Consider the following 23,119-nt stretch of genomic DNA (forward strand, 5'->3'; position numbering starts at 1 on the left):
TATTTTTATAAAGATTATTCTTTATGGGAATATTATTTATATAATAATATTCAGATATTTTCTAATATATTGGGACTGATTTATTTTATTAAATCAGCATTACTCCAAACATTCTTAAAAATGTTTTCGAGTCTTCAAAATGATTTTAAAAGTTAGGGCGGATCCCAAAACTCATTTTTATATTTAAGATCCTCCTTTCGAAGGGGATTTAAATACTCGCTCAAAACCTGAGGGATCCGGCTCTGTGGTGTATTTTATAAACAACAACAAGGTTGCTGTTTTGATAAATGAATTGATTACTTACCCAACGTTCGGGAAGTAAGTCCATCAAATTGAGTCGGCATAAGCGACAGGTCGGGGTACGGTCTATCAAAGTGTAAGTGGCTGGGTGGCAGCCCATCAACTTGTAAGAGGCCGGGTGGCGGTCCAGCACAAGGTCCTAATAAGGCCAGGGTGATGACCGGTGGGGGATTCATCCATCTACTAGTAGAAAAGGTTAATTATTGGTATCTTTGCCTGATCAGCAAGATATCAGGTTTATGCCAAGGTTTTCTCCTTTCCAAATTCATTGGATATTGCAACTCTGTTTATAATTTTCATAACAGAGGTTTTCAAGGAGTGTATGAAATGTATATATATAGGTGTATATATATATCGGGACTTAATGAATTATCTCGTAACTTCATTATTTATAATGATATTTCAAAGATTGAATCTATCCAAGTCTTTTCTTGTAGTCTCATATATGTGATGAACTTTCGAAAACTGATTATACCTTGAACAGTGGTAGTTCAAGTAGTATTCAGAAAAGATATAAGTATATTGGAGTATCTTGTAACTTCATCTTTTCAACTTATATCCGGTTAATGATTATCTTATGCATGACAAAGATTTTCACAAAAACGTTGAGATAATGTTAGATATATGAGATCACCTTGCAACGATATTTTTATATAGTTATAAACTGGAACTCTGTGTATATTATGCATGAAAGAGGACTTCCAAGATTTTGAAAAGTATATATACATATATACTGAATATTTTGCGACTTGGTCACGATAAGATATCAAACTTGGTTCATTCCTTTTTGACCAAGACTTTCATGAGTACTCTGAGGATGCTCACATATTGTAAATCATTATACATATTATTTTGGTGGGCTTATTGCTAACCCTTGCTTTCTTCTTTCATCACACAACAACAGATAGACAAGATGAACAGGACCAAGCTCCCAATTCGTGAGCGGATAGGAAACGTTCCGTAGTTTCCTGTGGGCGTTGATGCCGTTATAGCTGAGGTAGGAACTGCCAATAGGCTATGCTTTCAATTTTTGATGTACCAGACTTATGTATACTTATGAATTGTAATAATGGCAAAAAATATGTAAATTTATTCAGAAACCCTTTTAAGGTGTAATGGTTTATAATTGTGGAATAAAATGACTTGTGTTATTTTTGGTATTCATCTCTGAGACTATAACTTGTGGTGTGTGTATGTATTGTGGGGTCACAGTACGCAGTAGTTGGTTGATTATTAGGATTAAGTATTATTATGGGAAATGGAATTCGTGACAACCCGGATCCCCGACCCCGGATTTGGGGGTGTTACAGATCTCGTCACTAAGGAACTGAACTGAAAGGAAACAAATATATACATGATGCGAGAAATACATAGTTTGATCTGGTCAAAAGTACAACAGTTCTACAGCCATCTGCCCAAAAGTGATACACAAGAGTCTATCTGTCTAGTCAGAGAAAGGGATGCTATATACAAGTCAACTATTCCGGAAAATTGGCTCTTACTATGGCCTTGACTAACTAGATGACTAGACTACCCCATCACTGGTCCTGAATCACACACCAGAGCGAGTCAGCTCCCACACCCTTTCCATTGCACGATGGAAGATGTAGTCAGCCTGCCTCCTAGAGATCCTGTCGTGCCTTACCCCCTGGAGTGATCGGAGTCTCGCACGGGCCGTGAGCTCTATCCCATTCAGCTCTCTTCTCAGGGATCGGGGTATGGTAGCTCTAGCCTCATAAGATCGGGCGTACCGACCAGCCCTCTCCACCTCCAACTCCCTCCTGACCTCATCCAGCCGGGCCTCAGAAACAACCACTCGAGTCCTCAGTACATCCTGAACATAGCCGTGAGCTAACAAAGACTGCCTATGGGCAGGGTCGAGAGGTGGTGAATTTGGAGCCGATGGGGGTGCCTCATCGGTCTGCCTAGGCTCGGGAGTATGGGTCTCAGAGCTGTCATCATAGGGTCTCCATGATAGTGGTGGAGGGGTAGGAGCTCTGACCACCGGGAGTGAGGGTAAAGGGGTACCAGTGTACTCTACCATAGCTCCGACATGCTCCTCAGCCACTAGGACCTCATCCGAGTCCTCCTCATCTGAACTCGCAATAACCTCTGTCTCTGACTCCTCTGAGGGGTCCTCTTCCTCCTCCTCCATCTCAGGTTCCTCCCGGTCCTGGGCATCTAGCAGTGCCTCATCATGCTCACGCTCGAACATCTCTGGGTCCTCTATCTCATGTGCCTACACATTAAACGAGCTAAGTTACTATCATGATACTTATAAGGGTTCCCGTAAGGGTTTTAACTGTCAGTGCTACTTTAAGTAGTCCGACTATAAACTTGGCAAGAGTTCTTATTATCTTTGTGAGTTTATTATTATATCGTTGCATCATCTCTGAGGTTTATAACGCTTAGCTCTGATATCATTTCTGTAACATCCCCAGATCCGGGGTCGGGGATCCGGGTCGTCACGGTCTTTCTTTCCACAATATCATTTAACTTAATTAATAATAAATAACCTCATGCTGTGACCCCACACTAACACACACCACAACACGTTATAGTCTCAGAGATGAAATTGAAATAAGTACAAGTCCTTGAATCCACAATTTAAAAGTTATTACAACCCAAAATGATTACTTGATAAGTTTATAGTTTATTGCCATTATCTACCACAAGTTATAATTATACATAATTGATTCCCAAAAGTAGAATGCCTGATCTACAAATAGATCTACCTCTGCACCTATAGCAGCTACGATATCAACGGGAAGACGCGGGATGCTTCCCACGCGCTTGCGCTGGGTCTGCTTGAGTCTGGCCATCTTTCCTAATTGTTGTTGTGTGATGAAGAAATGAAGCAAGAGTGAGCATTACAGCTCGCAAGATAATATATAATGTAAATAATAATGCAAGTATCTAAATGGATAATTTACTAGAACCCCTTATCAATTGTAAGGTAATTACTTACTGGATATAAGCTTAAAGGAAGATATAGTTACCAATTACTTCACTATACTTATACCATTTTAGAAAACTACTTGAACTACCACTGTTCAAAGTATCATAAGTTTTCGAAGTTCATCCCATAGATGAGACCACAAGTTAAGACTTAAATAGATTCAATCTTTAAAATATTATTGAATGAAATGAAGTTACGAGATACTTTATTTAGTCCCGATATATATATCCACATAAATATCTCTTATACATTTCCTGGAAACCTCTGTTATGTAAAGTATGAACAAAGTTTGCAATATCCAATGAATTTTGGAAAAGAAAGAATTTTGGCATAAACCCGATATCTTGCTGATCAAGCAAAGATACCAATAAGTAACCTTTTCTACTAGTAGATGGATGAATCCCCCACCGATCATCACCCTGGCCTCATTAGGACCTTGTGCTGGACCGCCACCCGGCCTCTTACGCGTTGATGGGCTGCCACCCAGCCACTTACACTTTGATAGACCGTACTTCGGCATGTCGCTTATGCCGACTCAATTTGATGGACTTACTTCCCGAATATTGGGTAAGTAATCAATTCATTTATCAAAACAACAACCTTGTTGCTGTTTATAAAATACACCACAGAGCCGAATCCCTCAGGTTTTGAGCGAGTATTTAAATCCCCTTCGAAAGGAGGATCTTAAATATATAAATGAGTTTTGGGATCCATCCTAACTTTTAAAATCATTTTGAAGACTCGAAAATATTTTTAAGAATGTTTGGAGTAATGCTGATTTAATAAAATAAATCAGTCCCAATATATTAGAAAATATCTGAATATTATTACTTAAATAATATTCCCATAAAGAATGATCTTTATACAAATAATTGAAGTAGAAGTTTTAACACTCATACTTGAAATGAATATTAAATAACAAAAGATATACTTATATGAAAGTACTATCTTTATTTGAATAATCGAAAATAAGTTTGATTATCGAAACATTATTATTTAATAAAATAAAGAATATTATTTAGTAAATAATCGGAGTCACAAGTCCTCGAATGAATATTCAAAATAATATTCATTAAATAGAATAAACAGAGTCATAAATCCTCGAATGAATATTCAAAGTAATATTCATTAATAAAAATAAAGTTATCGAATAAACCTAATTCGATTAATAGTTTTGAAAACTATATCTATATATATATAATATGTATAATATACTCGGGAACATCGACTCCCGGTTTTAGAAAATGTTCGCCTTTGGGTCCCCTATATTAAGGGTATACGCAACTACTGCTTATCTCTAGCATAGGTATTATGCAATTATAAGCATTGAAATCAACAGATAGATATCAAGATTACGAAACAGACATGCATATAAACCATATCAGCATGCTCCAATATATCGCAAGATTTGCTAATTAACCATCATGCATCTATCACAAGATAATGCATATACATGTATACATCACAACAACAGTATAACGGGTAGAAAACTTGCCTGAGCGACTGGGGGTGATAAAAGGCTTGGGACGAGTGTGGGAACCTATAAACAACATATAAGTTGGAATTAAACTAAAGTCGCTTATGAATCTATACTTTAACCAATTAGACCCTAACGTTCGCTTTCACGCTTAACGATTCACTTAGGTCGCTCGAGTACCCTTGGCTCCACCATTTTTAATAAATTAACCATTAGGAATTTTAAGACGATTCTTTCACGAGTACCCTACCAACTGCCTAATCCACTTTACATAATTGATTCATATCACAATTAGTCATTTAAGGTCCTTAATCAATGTTTCAAAGTAAGGCGAGGGGTAATGGTTCGGTCGCGAAATGCCGTTACTTAAAACGGTCGTTTCTCCTAAATCGTACATCGGATTCAAGCGAACCACATATCAAAATGAAGCTCGTAACATGAACTATCTAATCATGGAAATGGTCAAAACCTAACAGTGAGTTCACGGGTCCTGATGTTAAGAACAAAAGCAGTTCTAAAGTAAATCGGGCATTATGACGGCTATGTTTACGCGATTACCAAATTTAAACCATTCCAATCAATTCACAATTCAACCCACAATCACCACTACAACCAAACTTCATCCATTCTTTACTACAAAAGCCCCAAAAACTCCATATTTCCAATTTATACTACTTCTCAATCATGAACTAAGAGCTTACTTAAGTTCATTAACTAATCATCAAGATTTACAACTCCAAGAACATTACAAAACCATCCAATCTCTAAATATTCAATAATCATGCCTCTCATGAACTATACTACTTATAATAAGCTCTTAACATTCAATAATTATGTTAGGTTAAGAGATTATACCTTTCTTGTGAGTAGGAGTAAGTTATGAGCTTGAAACAACCTTGGAAAATCCTTACTAAAGCTTTATCTAAACAAAAACACAAGATCAAAATTTCAAGTTCTTGAAAAACACTATTCACTCACTTCTTCCATGAATTATAGGAAGAGATTGTGAAGGAATTTGAAGCTTAGATTCATAGGATATCTATATCTATGTACAAGGAACCTTGGATAATTACCTCACTAATTAACAAGGCTTGGAACTTGAATTTGAGTGTTTCTTTCTTTGAAAAATAAAAGGGGCCGAGAGCTTCTTGTGGAAAAGATTAAGTCAACTTGTGTTTTGTGTTATGAATTGTTTTTCTTGGTTGTTTTGCCTTTTGTTTTGCTTAATTACCTTTTAACCATGGTAAATTTTGTGTGGTTTATAATCAACCAACACTTCCTTCCCTTTGGTCATGCTTATGTCATCCTCCTATGTCATCTTCCCACACTTGTCCTCTTCTTGTTGGTGTAATGACATCATCATCATTAACCTCTTTGATTAACTCCTACTTACTTGGCTAATGACCGCTGATCTGTTATACGGTTCCCTTAACTTTCGTTCTCGTTTAGCGTTTGAGGGATCATACCCGGGATCTTATTACTTGGGTTTCCTTAACCTTTCTCAATACATTAAATTCCTTTTATGATCCTCCCTTATAATACTCAATTCTTTCGGTATCTGGTGGATTTTTGGGAAAAATCAAAGTGTTCGAATTTGGATTCTGACGATCTTTACATACACTTATATACCATATAGAGTACTAATAAGATCTCAGAATAACAATAAAAGAATCTCTACAAGGTGTGACATGAAAAGTTTTCTTATTCCGCATAATCAGCAAAATCACTATTCATAAGGGTTACAAAAAGTCCAAAATATTAGGGTTATTACAGTTTATGTTCTTTTTTTTCCTGCAAAAAGAAGCCAGATGGTTAGAATTTCCACTATTATGACATGTTTTTCTAGGAGCATTAGAAACAGGCTTGTAATCATTACTTTTATTCACACCTTCCTTTCCATTCCTATTTTTCCTAGGTGACTTTATCTTGTTTACATTCTTAACATCTTTCAGCTTATGCTTAAGCTGCTTTTTTGTCATTAAGCCTATGTTTACTTCAGCTGGCTTATCCTGTTTTGGTGTGTCAGGACTTAATTTCTCTTTAACTTTTGATTTATTAGTATCAGACTTTACAGCTACAAACTTAACAGGTTTTACCTTTGGCTTTTGTTTAATAACTATAGGCTCAATTTCCACAGTTCCTTTATCATTCTTATCATCTCCATAACCTAAGCCCTTTTTCTAGTTTCCACTACTTAAAAAATTCTGAGTTGTTCTGCCAGAGTTAGTCCAAGTCCTGATAATCTCTCTTTCCTTTTCTAACTCAGTTTTTAGAGATTCATTCATTTTAAGTACTTCATCCCTAACATAGAAAGCATCATCTCTGTCTTTCTGAGTTTGATGAAACATGACTAACTCTTTTTCTAAATAATCATTCCTCTTTTTACAAGCAAGATTTTCAGAAGTTAATCTTTCACATGTTAAAGTTTGATCTCTAAAACTAATGAACATGGTTTTAAGATATCTTCTCAACTCATTAATATCATCAGTATGAAAGGCATAAGTAGTTTGAGGTACCTTTAACTCAGCAGCTTCAGTACTGCTTTCAGCATTTTCCATATCAGCATTTGCCATCAAGGCATAGTTCTCCTCACTTTCAAAATCTGAGGTGTCTGCCCAGCTTTTCTTCTTTGTGACAAGAGCATTGCCTTTGTCACTCTTCACTTTCTTGCAATCAGGAGATATGTGGCCTTTCTCACCACAGTTATAGCATTTGACATTTGTGTAATCTCCTCTGTCAGACTTCCCTCCTTTGCCTTCAGATTTTCTGAAACTCTTCTTATCAGAACTTGCACCTCTCCTGGAAAACTTCTTTCCCTTCCTGAACTTCCTGTATGCAATCTTCGTGATTCCTTTCACCATAAGAGCATACAACTTCATCATCTCTTCATCAGCATCCATCTCAAGTAAGCTTTCAGTTTCTGAGTCATCATCACTATCAGAACTTGATGACTCAGTATCAGACTTTGTGATGAGAGCTTTTCCCTTGCCTTTCCTTGAGGTAGCTGCTTTGGGAGATTCCTCTTCATCCTTAAGAGCAACTGTCCTTGACTTTCCATCTTTCCTCTTGCTTCTTTATTCCATCTCAAGTTCATGAGTCTTGAGCATCCCATAAATTTCATCAAGAGTTGTTTCTTCAAGATTATAGTTTTCTCTTATAGTGGTGGCCTTCAAATCCCATCTTTCAGGAAGTGCTAACAGGAATTTAAGATTTGAATCCTCAAGATCATATTCCTTGTCAACTAGTGACAAATCATTCAAGAGTTTGACAAATCTGTCATATAAACCAGTTAATGACTCATCAGACTTTGAGTCAAAGTGTTCATACTCTTTAGTGAGTATTGTCTTCCTGTTCTTCTTAATTGATTCGGTTCCCTGGCATCTTGTTTCCAAGGCTTCCCATATCTCCTTTGCAGTCTTGCAGTTAATTACCCTATTTGACATGACATTATCAATGGCACTATGCAGCAAGTGTCGTACCTTAACATCCTTAGCAATTGAAGAGATATCTTCAGCAGAGTAATCACTCTTCTCCTTTGGTACAAACTTTGCTGGTTGACCTGCAACTACAACAGCGAGTTTGGTTGGCTTGTGTGGTCCTTCATTGATTCTGTCAAGGTATTCTGGATCAGTAGCTTCCAGAAACATAGATATCCTCACCTTCCATATGGAATATTCAGATGGTTTCAGAATGGGAACTCTAATAGTCTCATATCGACTATGGATTTGAGTCTTGGGAGGTTCTTCAGTTTTGGTGGGCTTGGTTGGAGTTTCTTCTTCAGACATGATTGTTTTTGGATCTTAAACTGTTTGTGTGTTAACAGATCTGCTCTAATACCACTTGTTAGGTCACACACACTGTAGAAGGGGGTTGAATACAGTGTTTAGCACAATCAAATCAAATTAAAGAACACAAGTAACAAAAGCCAGACTTTATTCAATATAATAAACTCTGTTACAATATGGAACTGTCCTCTCTCAGTGATGAACAAATATCACGAGAGCTGCTAGGGTTACAACGAATATTATTCTCGATAATGATAACACATATATTGTAAACCCTATGTCTGTGTTTATATACTACACAGTTACAAGATAATCGCTAATTGATATGGAATATAATTCTGTTTCCTAAAATATATCAATCAGATATCTTTTCTTCCAAGTATTCTATTCTTCATAGAATTCCTTCTTCATGCATATCTCTTCTTGCGTTTGTTTTGATCTTCTTTCCTTTCAATTAGCCGCCTTCCTTATCTGAAAGTCTCCTTAAGTCCAGATATTATCTCCTGATAACTTAAGTTCTGACCACTTAAGTTCTGATATCTTAAGTATTGACTTCAGTATAAATGCTGATTTCCAGTTAAGTACTGATTTGTCCTGTTTAAGTAAGATCTGAAAACTAAACACAAATCATATTAGACATGACATTATCAAATATATCTAACATTATTTAACAAGAAACTTGATTCTTCTGAATCATTCCATTTGAACATTGTTTAACCTCGGTTATCGTTATTATGACTTGCTGAGCTAGTTAGCTCACTCTTACGAATATTTTATGTGTTCTACAGTTAAAAAGGATATGGTTGATAGCGAGGTTCCTCAGTCCAGAGTACGAGCTAGGATTCCAGATTGAGTTGGATAGAGCTAGCGGGAGCTTTATATGGTAGTGAGATAGTAAGATTGTAAGAACAATTTCATTATCACTTGTAAGTTAAATTAGTTGGGATTTGGGTACGTTGTAATAAAAGTTAAGGTTGTGGCTTGTTTTCATACTTTAACCTGTTGTGATCCGTGGTTATGTAGAGCAGGGTCATCACAAATAATATTTCTTATACAGGTTTATATATTGTGTATGTGTTGTGGACCCCAAACTTCTGACCCGGGTTTGGAGGGCGCCACAACTCATGTCCATCTGATATTGAATCAGCATTAGATTATGAATGACCAGATTGAGAAGAACCTTGAGTTGATTCTTCAGTGTTAGTACTATCAGTTGAACCTTGTTGTTTCTCTTCCTCAACATGTGCAGGTTCATTAGTACAATGATCATCTTCAGAATCTGAAGGAGTATCAGGTTTTGTATCATCAGTAATTGACAGTTCATTAGAGTTTGATGCAGATTCCAACAGTGCATTTTTATTTACAAAGATTAGACTTTCATGAGAGTCTTCTTCAAAAACAGGAATCTTCTTGTCATCAAAAGATATATTTATGGAGATAACTACAATATTTGTTCTCAGATTGAAAACCTTGTATGCTCTTGATGGTGAATAACCAACAAAGATTCCTTCATCAGCTTTCAATTCAAATTTTCCTAGCTGATCGGTATGAGTTCTCAGAATAAAGCACTTACATCCAAATACATAAAGATGTTTAAGACTGGGCTTCTTTTTTTCAGTATATGATAAGGAGTAACACCATGTCTGTTTATCAGTGTGAATTGTTGTTGTATGCCTTTGTACTTGCAGACTTCTTCCATTTTTGAGTTCTTGAACTCAGTGCCATTATCACTTCTCAGTATTTTCACATTTAAGGTGGATCCATTCTCTATTTACCTTATATGATCCAGAAGAATTTCTGGAGTTTCATCCTTCCTGTGTAGAAAATAAACCCAAGTGTATCTAATGAAATCATCAACAATTACAAGTGTGTACTATTTTTTGTTGATAGACATTATGTTTACTGGTCCAAAGAGATCCAAGTGTAACATATGATATGGCTCAGTGATAGAGAATTATATTTTACTTTTGAAGGATACTCTTCTTTGATTAGACTTTTGAAAAGCATCACAAAGACCATCATATGAGTATAACATATATGATAATCCTCTTACTAGCTCCTTCTTGGCAAGTTCATTGATTGAATTGAAGTTGAGATGTGAGAGCTTCTTGTGCCAATTCAAGCTCTCATCTACTGATTCATTTGAGATAATGCAAGTAGCTTTTTGCTCAAGATGTTCATGCAGTCTTGCTTCATATATATTGCCATGTCTGTATCCCATCAAGACAATCTTCTTTGACTTGTTGTGAACAACTTCACGGTGAGAGTCATAGAATACCACATGATAATCTTTGTCAGTGATTTGACTAATGCTTAGAATATTATGCTTCAGTCCTTCCACCAGAGCTACATTCTCTATTGCTACCTTTCCAATTATCAAGTTGTCATATCCCAGAGTGTGTCCTATATTTCCATCTCCTTAAGATACATCTGGGCCAACCTTCTTTTCATATTCTGATAGCAGGGATTTATTTCCAGTCATGTGTCCTGAACATCCACTATCCAAGACAAAAGTATTTTTCTTGTAACCCTGTAGTCAGAAGAGTAATTAATTAGAAGGATATTTAAGGACCCACACTTGTTAGGCCCTCTTTTTGGACAACTTAAGCCTTTGTGATTCATAAATACTTCTGACAGTTTTTCTTATCAGAAGTAGATTTAGTAGAATTAGAAGAATTGAGCACATAAGCAGCTTTATTGAATTTAGGCAAAGGTTCATAATAGTTGTGATACAGCTTATGATAGGAACTACAAGTGTAAATTGAATGCCAACTACTACCACAATGAAAACAAGGATTTTGTGGTTTATAAAATACTGATCTACCCCTAACATCAGACTTAACAATTTTCATTTTCTTACTCCTCTTGCAATCAATAGCAAGATGATTAGTATTGCCACAATTAAAACAAGTTTTTCTAGGAGTATTGGGAACAACCTTATAATTAGAATCCTTAGAACTACCTTGCTTACCATTCATGTTTCTTTTAGGACTTTTAACTTGAGGTTTGTTAGTAACCTCAGATAATTTCTTTCTCAATTGTCTTTTAGACAAAATTCCTATGTTCTTTTCTTTCTTAACAGTTTTAGTGGTTTCCTTGTTTTCCTTTCTTTGAGATTTATCACTTACTGACTTTTCTTGGGATGCTGATGTTGAACCCTTTTCAAAAATAGATTTGGGGTCATCACCTTCTAAAGAGATAAACTTAACAGGAGTCTTAAGGGTAGTTTTATTTTCAGTGTCAACATCCTTAACTCCATCTACATAACCAAGACAACTTTTTCCAGTTTTTCTTAGAGATCATCTCATGAACCTTTTTGCCTGAAATAGTCCAGGATTTAAGGTTTTTCCTCTTATTTTATAATTCATTCTCTAACATACTATACTTAGCTTCTAGTATATTTGCTGTATGATTAGCTTTCTCACATTCTTTCTGAATTTCAATCTGATTTACCAAGTCAGACTCTAACTGATCATTCCTAGATTTTAAGATCTCATTTTCAATTAACAGTCTATTGTTCTCTAGAATCTTATTTTTAAAATTTCCATGGAGAGACTTAAGAATAGATTTCAGTTCAGATATATCTTCAGTATCAAAAGAGAAGAAAGAAACGGATACCTTAGAATCAGAGGAAGCAGGAGCATCAAAGCTAGCCATCAGTGTATGGCATGTTTCTTCATCTTCTGAATCAGTGGAGTCCACCCAGTCCTTGGTTGATGTAATCAAGGCTTTGTTCTTCCATTTTTCATGCTTTGTCTTCTTGCACTCCGTAGCAAAGTGACCAGGTTCATCACAGTTGTAGCACTTGATTTTTGACCTGTCGACTTTTCCATCTTTAGAGTCCTTCCCTTCTCTTCTTCCAGATGACTTCCTTTCTCCTCTAGTGAACTTTTTCCTGAAGCTTCTATTCTTCTGAGACTTCATGAATTGCATCCTCTTGAAGCCCTTAACTAGCAATGCAGCCATTTATATGACATTAGAATCTGTCACATTCTCATCAGTTTCAGAATCAGTATCATCATCAGGATTTGATGATGAATCATCAGTATCTGATTCTGGAAGAATGTTCTTTTTTCTTGCAGCTTTAACAGACCTTTCTTTTGAAGCTGTAGCATTCACTTTCAAAGCAACTGATTTTCTCTTGTTGTTTTTCCTCTCTTTCCTTTGCTGAACTTCCAAATCATGAGTTTTCAGCATGCCATAGACTTTATCCAGGGTGATTATTTCCAAATCATACTGATGTCGTATGATTGAAGTCTGAGTCTCCCATTCCTCATTTAAGGCTCTTAGAAACTTAGTGTTTGAATCCTCCCGATCATACACCTTTCCCACCAAGGATAGATTATTGAGCAGGGTGAGAAACCTGTCATAGATGTCGATGAGACTTTCATCTGGTTTGGCCTTAAAATGTTCATATTCTTGAATTAGAACAACCCTTCTGTTCTTCATGATGGCCATGGTTCCTTGACATTGAGTTTCAAGAGCATCCCAGATCTCCTTGGCAGTCTTGTAGGTTATAACCCTGTTTGACATCACAGGATCAAGACTGTTATACAAAATGTTTCTTACCTTTGCATCTTTCAGCATAACAACTTTCTCTTCTGGTGTCCACTCACTCTTTTCCTTCAACTGATAGTGTTTAGCAACAGTAGGAGTTGCAGGAACCAATTTTGTTGGCATGTAGGGTCCATCATTGATTACGTCGAGGTAGTCTGGATCTGTAGCCTCCAGGTGCATGAGCATCTTCACCTTCCATGTAGGATATTCATCCTTTTTCAGAATGGAGATTTTAATAGTTTCATACTTGTTCAGAGACATGTTTAGATCGCTTCTGATTATAAATTTATCAGTTTGCTCTGATACCAATTGTTACCCGGTAGTAATACAATTGTTTAAGGAGGGTTGTATACAATTGTATAAATGTTTCGAACAAGTATAAAAATATAACAATTCTTTATATTTCTGATAAAAACTATTACAAACTCTCTCAAGAAATACTGATGTTCATGAGAGCTGCTAGGTCGTACAATGCTCGAGTTAATAACTATGTGATGACCTAAACTGTGTTTATATAATACACAGTTGCTACAAATCAGTCTAAGATATGCATTATCAAATACTAACATAAAATGATACATATCTTTAACTGAATATACCAAGTCCTATCACTCAGAGCGTAACAGATATTCATCCCTCAAAATAAGGAACAAAATCAATCTTCACAACAGATTGCCTTCAGATGCGGATGTTCTGCAGATACTGATGATGCATCAAATCCTAACGACACATCAAATACCGATGACATCTAAACACAGTCAAATCCTGAGCTCCTCCTGATCATTGAAAATCAGCATGTAACATAGCCTTAACTCACAGATATCATCAGTATCAAAAGTTAGAGTTGTTTGAGGTACCTTAATCTCAGGAGCCTCAGATTCACTGTCAGCTTTTTCCATGAGAGCATAGTTGACATCCTCATCAAATTCTGAAGTATCATCATGTTAGGGCTAGAACACACACTAATATTCATGCAAGTATACGCGATCACAAGTAATATAGAATAAATTCTAGTTCGTTCCCACAGGGATAAGTTTAGGTTAATTTCAGTCAATGTATTTATGCAACACTAGTATGGTTATTATCCAATGCTAAGACGAATAACAATTTAAGGTTGTTTATACTACACTTAACTGAAAGATTATACTAAAGAACATAAACTATGAGATTAAAGAGAGTTGAACAATATATGACACAAATATGAGATTCTAACTTCATTAAATACTTCATTCAATAGCCTTTCCGTTCTTAACCTTAGCATGCAATGGTGATGACACTAATCAGATAACATAAAACTGATAAACACCAATTTTCCTTGTACGAATACCATACTACCAGACATCCAAAAAAAAGATAGAAGCTGAATAGACAACAAATATATTGAGACCCTATATATCTATAGAATTTGAAAACATAACGGTTTAATGCACAAGTTATCTCTCGTGATTATATAGGGCAAGTAAGATGGTTAAAATTAGCTACGAATCATTCATATCACATACATGAACCTACGCTAGCATGGAAGTTCTAAATCCTTAAATTCACTTTCGCTTCATTAAAGATTAACACACTATCTTAAAAGTTTGCGACGCTCACAAGAAGGATAAGCACAACCAAAACTAGGTTATCATACAATCACCACACAGTAAGGCATCAAAATGAATTAACTAAAGAAATCCATAAATAAATCCGTTGGAATCCCACGATAACAATTATCCCATAATCGGACTCATCATCAACGTGGGTTCCGATGAAAGTATGGTATAATAAACGTAGTCTTTATACTTAATAAAACCAAGTACGAAACAAGAGTATAGGTTGAAGGATAAGAAAACTAGCATCCAAAGTAGAACTTAAAATAAAGAATCATAAGAATAAAATTGATCTTCTTCGCCTTGGTTGATTTGTGCTCTACGGTCTTCTTACGCCTTCTCCTTAAGCTCTAGTATGGCTTGTTATGAAAAACGAGCATAAGTTATGTATATATAGTAGCCCATGCAGAGTAGAAGTCTTTTGGATCAAAATTCCATGAGAAACAGGATTTTAATTCCGGACCTGGCGCGGCCGCGCGCTTGACCAGAGCGGGCGCGCTGACATTCTGCCTTCCTGGCGCGGCCGCACGCTATCACAGCACGGGCCCGCCGTCTCTCTGGAAAAAATATTGACTTCTTCTTTTCTTGTTGGTTTGATCTGTTCTTTTCACGAGCATTTATTCTAGACACCAAATTAACATCCAAACAATGCTAATGTACTTGTATTCCTGAATAATGCCTGAAATGCAAAAATACTACAAACACACGTTAAAAACACTAACAACTTGAGTACAAAACATCAATCCAAAGCTTTACAGAGCGTTATAAAGTGTCATAAATGCCACTCAACATACCCCCAAACTTGAACCGATGCGTGTCCTCAAGCATAAATAGACTCAAAGAACAAGAAATAAAAATACATGAATGCAAACTATATGAATGCAACGATCCCCTTAGAATAACTAAACAATCAACAAGCAACATCTCAGCAAATGCAATTATTCGCACAAAGATCAATCAAGCCCCACAAATCAACTCACAAGACAGAAACATGTGTGTGTGTAAATGCTTACAGATTTACTACCACAACTAGATCAATAATCATGACTTACTAATCATCAAAAAAATCGCAAGGTTATAAATAGAATAAAAGTTAGACTCAAAATAACTTATAACACTTCAACCTCTTATATCAGAGTTTTTCATGGATTCATGCTGTTATTCACAACACAAAAACAACACATATATGCTTATTTGACCGTGCAATGAGTGAGGTGCACAAAAGACTTATACAATAATACCCATGTAGCGAGCGTTAGGTTAGTGGATCCCAGACTATAAAAAGCCTTAGGTCACTAGGCACAAAGTCCCCTAAGAACTTAATAACTCGAGTATTAAATAGCCCACTCGTGATCAATTATGCATAAACACATATATTTTTTTCTTTTTTTTCTTTTTTTTCACAAATTTATGAACGAGTGTGTTGCGCTCCATCTCGTTTAACCCTAGACTACTCATATAAAATGAGCCGGCTACTAGCCATTTGACACCTAGCCATAACAACTAACAGTGAAATCCAATATTCTCCAATTTATTTAAATATCCATGTTATTTTATTATTAAGAGAATATCCTAAATTCTAAATATAAACAAGCGATTAAACCTCGACAAACAAATAAACCATGACCATGATCTAGCCCTCAAGCAACCTATAAGACTTAGTGAAATACATTTGTCTCTAGCATGCAAATCAACTCGATAAGGCTTATCATCACTAAATACGACATCACTACACCAGCATCAATATCACAAATCAATCGGCAAAATCATCTAAGGGATCATGTTATTATACAAATGCATAAAACTATATGAACAAACTATCATAAAAACTACAAAAAATAAAAAAACTACTACATGACAAACATGCAACTATAAGAACTAAACCAACATGAATATGCAAACTACATGTGACTCACACAAAACATATAAATCCTTAACTACTACCCCCAAACTTAAAATATTCATTATCCTCAGTGAATATAATTTCCAGGAATCACGCATACCTAATCAGAACCAGGATCATCGCCCTCTAGGGGTGGAGTGTTAGGAGTGTCTAGAGGTGGATACACCGAGTCTTCACCGAATACTGGCCACTGGATGTCAACTCCCGTAGCTCTAAAAGCATTCCCCAACGCCTGGGTGAGGTCATGTGCAAACTTGCTATGGATGTCATGCACCGCATTTATCCTCCTAGTTAGATGCCTATACTGCATCTTACTCAAACTAGCACTCCCATGTTCTTCCTCCTGCTGCTGCTGCTGCTGCGATCCCGAAGGACCAGCATCCTCTCCCAACTGAGCTCTCCAAGCTGCTCGACGAGCCTGTGAAGTCCCACCAGCATAAGTCTGATCCGCTGGCCTTCCACCTGGAAGATGGTCATAAGAATAACCAAGCCCCTTTGGATCGGGCTTCCCACCATATCACTCTGTCATGTTCAACAATGTCAAACTATCAATCGGAGCACTAGGGAGCTGCAACTGCTCATGTGCGGGCCAACGAACGCCAACCGCCATGCATAACTTCGTCACAATGGGCGCATAGGGTATAAAACCCGTAGTACTCCCTCGCAAAAACCTCAGAATACCCTGATGGATAACCATCCCCAGACCCACATAGTCTCCCTGTAGAATACCCCACAACATACGTGTACGCTCCACAGTAATCTCATGCACGTGAGAAGATGGCATGATATTAGCACAAAGTAAAAGAATTCCATGCACGTGCAAACCTGTTCATGCACGAAGCAGGAAACGTGGTGTACTCATTCGTGCCCTTCTTAAACTTCCAACGAGTCTCAGGCATACAAAAGGTAGCAACAATCAAATCCAAGTTAAATTCCTCCAGCATTTTCTCATTCCAGTTCTCATGCTCCTCCTTCTTCTCTGGCTACTCAATCACCATACGAATCACCTCAACACTGTATTCCACTATCATCCCCCTCACCACTATGAAACCATTCTTCTCCACCTTAGCATTTAGCATAAAACTCATGCACCACACTCATGGACATAATAGCGGGTGTCTCGTAGAAAATAACCCAGCCCATCTCCAAAATCATCTCCAACAACATACCATCTTTTCCCGATGGCAGAAAACCACGCTCCTTGGCTATAGGCTTCGAAAGCAGCCTCACATACTCCGCCTCAGCAGCGGGAGTTGAAAACCTAAGCCTCACACCACCTGCACTCGAAGAATCGGTGGTGCTGCTTCTTACTTGAGTTTGTTGTCTTTTTGGTTCCATTGAGATTGAGAGAGATTGAGAGAATAGAAGTTTGTAAGAGAGATTCTGTGTTTGAGAGTTTTGAGAAGTGATGGAGAAGTTTGTGTATAAGTGTATGTATATATAGGAGATTGGGAGAGAATTAGTTATGGAAAATGAGTGGGAATTGATTATGGGAATAATGGGTTTGATTTGGACAGGGAAATTTGGGATGTAGATGAGTAAAATTCGGGTGGAAATTGATTTTGTGTAAAAAAATCCTAAATTTCTCTTCAAAAACTGACTTATATTTTTTTCTGAAACAGGGACACAGCGCGGCCGCGCGTCACCTCGGCGCGGGCGTGCTCAGTTTCTGGAATTTCACCATGCTACTGAAGTTGGCCCTAGATTTTTTTTTGATTTTTTTTGTGTTTTTCTCTTTTCTTTCTGCTTCCTCTATCTACTAATATACAACAAACTTAGGTTGCCTCCCAAGAAGCGCTTGGTTTACGTCGTTAGCTTGACGTAGAATCTCGAGATCAAGTAGACAATAAAACGGCACTAACCACCTCACGGGTTGCCGTATCCCCATAGTAGTGCTTCAACCTCTGACCATTTACCTTGAATGCTTGGCCTGGATCATTCTCAAAAATCTCCATAGTTCCATGCGGAAACACAATTTTGATTATGAAAGGCCCGGACCATCTCGACTTCAATTTTTCAGGAAAAAGACTGAAAGGCATATGTCATAGCCTATTTGTTTATTCGAGGATTTAACTCAACTCAAATAAGAATGTAATAAGTAAATAGTGGATCTATCGTCAGAGAGATCTCACAGAGTAACATATGTCAAAGGATTAAGTAACATTGTTCTTCTACAGACTTGATGACTTAATTCACAGGAAGAAGCTCAAGCAATTGATCAAGCCTCAGTGATATAAATCAAGATTGTGGATTTAATCAAGTGACAGAGATCTCGTCAGGGTATCAATTAATTACAAGGATTTAGTCTGAAGAAAATCAAGAGTATCAAGGTCAAGGCATGAAGAAATGTCACGGAAGTTAGTCACTCATGAACCAGACAGTACATCGAGTGTCAACATTGAAGCGGTGGAATTGATTCATAATTTTCAGTTATTTTCAGAAGATATTCAGAAGAATGGTTGTTGCTCAAGATTAGTATTAATTCTCTATTAATTAATTAAGTCATATAATTTAATTAAGAAAATATATTATATCTGCAAAGATTAATTTATTGATTAATTGAATTAATTGATTAATTAATTCAGAATTAATATTAAGGGTTTTCAGAATTTTTATTAGATTAAAATCTATTATTAATTCAGTAAGACAATATGATTTGAACTACTATGACAATCGGTATGACAATTGATAGTCATACCGAAAGTCTTGCTAGTTCATTCTGATTGTCTTGCTAGCTCTAAAGATAGTTCTACCGATTGTCTTGCTGAGCCAAGGGATTGTCATTGCAGTTCATTTCCATTCGGCTGTTTTGATAAAAGAAGCAGAAGACATTCATTTTGAAAATAATCCAAAAAAAAAACCAAGTCAAGAACACAGCAGAAACAAAAGCAAAACATTTCATTTTTCATCTGTTTTATTCAAGATCAAAATTCTAGATTGTAAAGTTAAATCCAAACCACTAGAATTATTTATCTTGTTCTTGTGTAACAATCTAGCGGATCAAAATCCCTAGAACTTAATCTCAAATCGCATTTAACATTTGATCTTTTTATTGCAAAAATAGAAAAAGTTCATGTCGAATTTATTCTAGATTTGTAATAATTGATTTGAGATTAATCCCTTGTAACATATACCGTTGTTGTAACACCTTTCAAGTTTAATAAAAGTTTTATTTAACTTGAATTTTGTTTCACCTTTTTATTCCGCATTTTATTCGATTAAACGGTATAGTTTGTATTCAACCCCCCTTTCTATAAATATATTGGGACCTAACAATTGGTATCAGAGCCTTCTGATTAACGAACAAATCAAGATCCTAGACTTTTGTATTTCTTTCACTCCTTGAATTTTTATTTATTCAAAAATTCATAATGACTTCACAAAAAGTTGGAACCATTAAAATTCCACTATTTGATAAAGAAAATTATATCATGTGGAAGAAGAAGATGCTATTGTTTTTACAAGTTGCTAATCCCAAATATCTGGAAGTGTTAAAGAAGGGTCCAAAAATTCCAATGGTTATTGAACCAGAGGTAATAGAAAATGATGTGGTGATCACCAAAGCTAGAACTTATGTAAAGAATCCTGAGGATTTTCTCCTGCTGAAAAAGAAGAAGCCTCCCTGGATGCTAGCCTTCAATTAATTTTATTAGATTCCCTTGATCCCTTGATGAATAGACATGTGATGAATTGTAAAGATTCCAAACATATCTGGGAAACTATTGAGGTTATTAATGAAGGCACAGAGGAAGTTAGGGAGAACAAGTTAGAAATCCTAACCTCTGAGTATGAATACTTTAAATCCAATCCAGGAGAAGGAATCACTGAAGTGTTTGAGAGGTACAATGCATTGATCAACAACCTGAACATTAATGGTAAATACTATTCCATCAGGGAGGTCAACAAAAAGTTCCTTTTAACACTGCCAACTCATCTCGAACATAGAATCACTGCCATAAGAGAAGCAAGAGATCTGAGTGAGATTTCTTTGGAAAGGCTCTATGGTGTGTTAAAGACTTATGAGTTGGAGCAGATTCAGCAGAAGGAAGTTTACGGGAAAGGAAGAGTGGTCAGCACGTCTACTGCTCTAGTAGCTGAAGATCAACAACATCAACAACCTCAATAGTCAGAAAGAATGGTACAGTCTTCCAAGGTTGAAGAAAATGTGATAGTAGCAGAATTTGATCCTCCTACTACAAATGAATCAGGTGATGATTTTTATTCCTTGGAAGAACTGGAGCAATTGGAGGATGAGTCAATGGCCCTGATTGTCAAGAGATTCTCAAATGTCAGATTCAAAAGGAATCCCAAGTTCAAGTACAAGTCCAACTACAACAGATTCCAGAAAGGTGGATCTTCATCCTCTAACACCAGCAGTGGTGGGTACAAGACAGGGATGGTTGATCGAAGCACCATTCGATGCTTCAACTGTAATGAGTTGGGACACTTTGCCACAGAATGCAGGAAGCCAAAATAATTTAGGAAGAACTCTTATGATTCTAATCAGAAGAGTAAATCTGAAAGGGCTTACCTGGCAAAGGGAAGAAGCTGGGATGATACTGACAGTGAAGATGAAGAAGTTGGAAATCTTGTTCTCATGGCTAGTGATGCAAATACCTCATCGTCAAGAAAAGAGGTAAAATTTACTGATACTGAATTAGTTTATCATCTAGGAGGTTCCTTAGATTGTGCTCGTCGTGATAATGAATTGTTAAATCAACAAATCAAAGACCTTGAGAAAGAGGTCAATAAATTAAGACTTGTGCACATTAATCAAGATAAATTAAAAGAACAAGTATCTTTTCTAGAGAATAGAGTTGACTGTTATAGACAACTTGAAACTATTCTCAAAGACAAGATCACCGGTCTTGAGGCTAAGGTTAAAGCTTACTTTAATTCTTGTTCGAAGTCCAAAGAGTTTTACAATAAGCAAGTTGTTAATCAAACATCTGGAATAGGTTATGATTACAATGCTGCTATTGGAAAATTAGGCATAAACTCCCCTCCTCATGTCTGTGCTAAAGGCAGGGAAGTACCACATGTGCTTAAGGGTGTTGATGAACCCCTCTATAAAGAATCAATTGCTGAACCATTTGATGAGACCTCATTTATTATTCAAGAAGAAATCCGTGCTGAAGATAATGTTAATGAGAAAGTTGTCTCCAAGTCAAGTGTGTCAAAAGTTCCAGTCAAGGTTGTGAAAGCAACTGAGACTAACTCAGACACACATGAGTTGGATAACACAAATGCCATGTCTACCATGCATAAGTTGCCTATTATTAATCCCTCTCATAAAGCATGTGGTGTTCCTGATTGTATGTCTTGTGCTTTTAATCTGATGTATGCTTATTTTAATGGTAAGCATGTTTCTAATGATAATACTACTCCTCGTCAGCATGTGAATAATAGAAAGCATGATAGGTCTAAGACTGCTAGTCCTCCTAAAGCTAGAAAGAAGACATTTGTGCCTAAGCCTAAACAGAAATTTGTCAAGGCTGTTCACAAGTCAAATGTCCAGTCATTGAGAAAGTTGAGAATATTAAAATTAAGAATGTTGTTTTGCCTGATAAAGGCCAATTTTACAAATATGCCGGACCCAGCCAAGCTTGGGTTTCGAAGAAGGTCTAATCCATTTGTATTGCAGGGCATTAAACAGGTACAACCGGTAGTGTGGATTCTTGACAGCGGATCGTCAAGACATATGACCGGAGATAGAGCCCTGCTATCAAATGTGGTTGAGAAAGCTGGCCCAGTGGTTACCTTTGGAGATAACAGCAAAGGTTTAACGGAGGGATATGGCTGTTTGCTAGCTGGAAATGTTATCATTGAAAATGTGTATGTTGTGCAAGGACTTGAACACAATCTGCTTAGCATTAGTCAGTTCTGTGGCAACGGCTACAATGTTTTATTCGACAAGCTGAAGTGTCAGATTCTGCAAAAGAAAAGTGAAAAACCCTCCTTGATGGGAATCCGGAAAGGAAATCTGTTCGTAGCTGACATGAACTTTGGAAGCAATCCTGAAGTCAATTGTTTCTATGCAAAGGCATCGTCAGATGAGAGTTGGCAATGGCACAAGAGACTTTCTCATCTCAATTTCAAAATAATGAATTCTCTTGTCAAAAGAGAATTGGTCAGAGGTCTACCTCAGCTGGAATTCTCCCCAGAAGGACTATGTGAGGCTTGCCAGAAAGGAAAGTCAAAGAAAGCAAGTCACAGAGGCACTGACACATCTTCCATAACTGGTGTTCTGCAATTATTGCACATGGATTTATTTGGACCAGTTAATGTCCTTTCGATGTCAAAGAAGTGTTACTGTCTTGTGATAGTTGATGACTATTCCAAGTATACGTGGGTTTTATTTCTTCACTCTAAGGATGAAACACCACAAGTTGTGATTGATCATATCAAGATGATTGAGTTAGATTCTAATGTCCCTGTTAGAGCAATAAGGTCAGATAATGGAACAAAATTCAAGAATTTACTTCTCAATGGATTCTGTACAGATAAAGGGATTACCAGACAATTTTCAGCTCCTAGAACCCCTCA

Source organism: Apium graveolens, chromosome 8, assembly GCF_009905375.1.
Source record: "Apium graveolens cultivar Ventura chromosome 8, ASM990537v1, whole genome shotgun sequence".
NCBI classification, from domain to species: Eukaryota; Viridiplantae; Streptophyta; class Magnoliopsida; order Apiales; family Apiaceae; genus Apium; species Apium graveolens.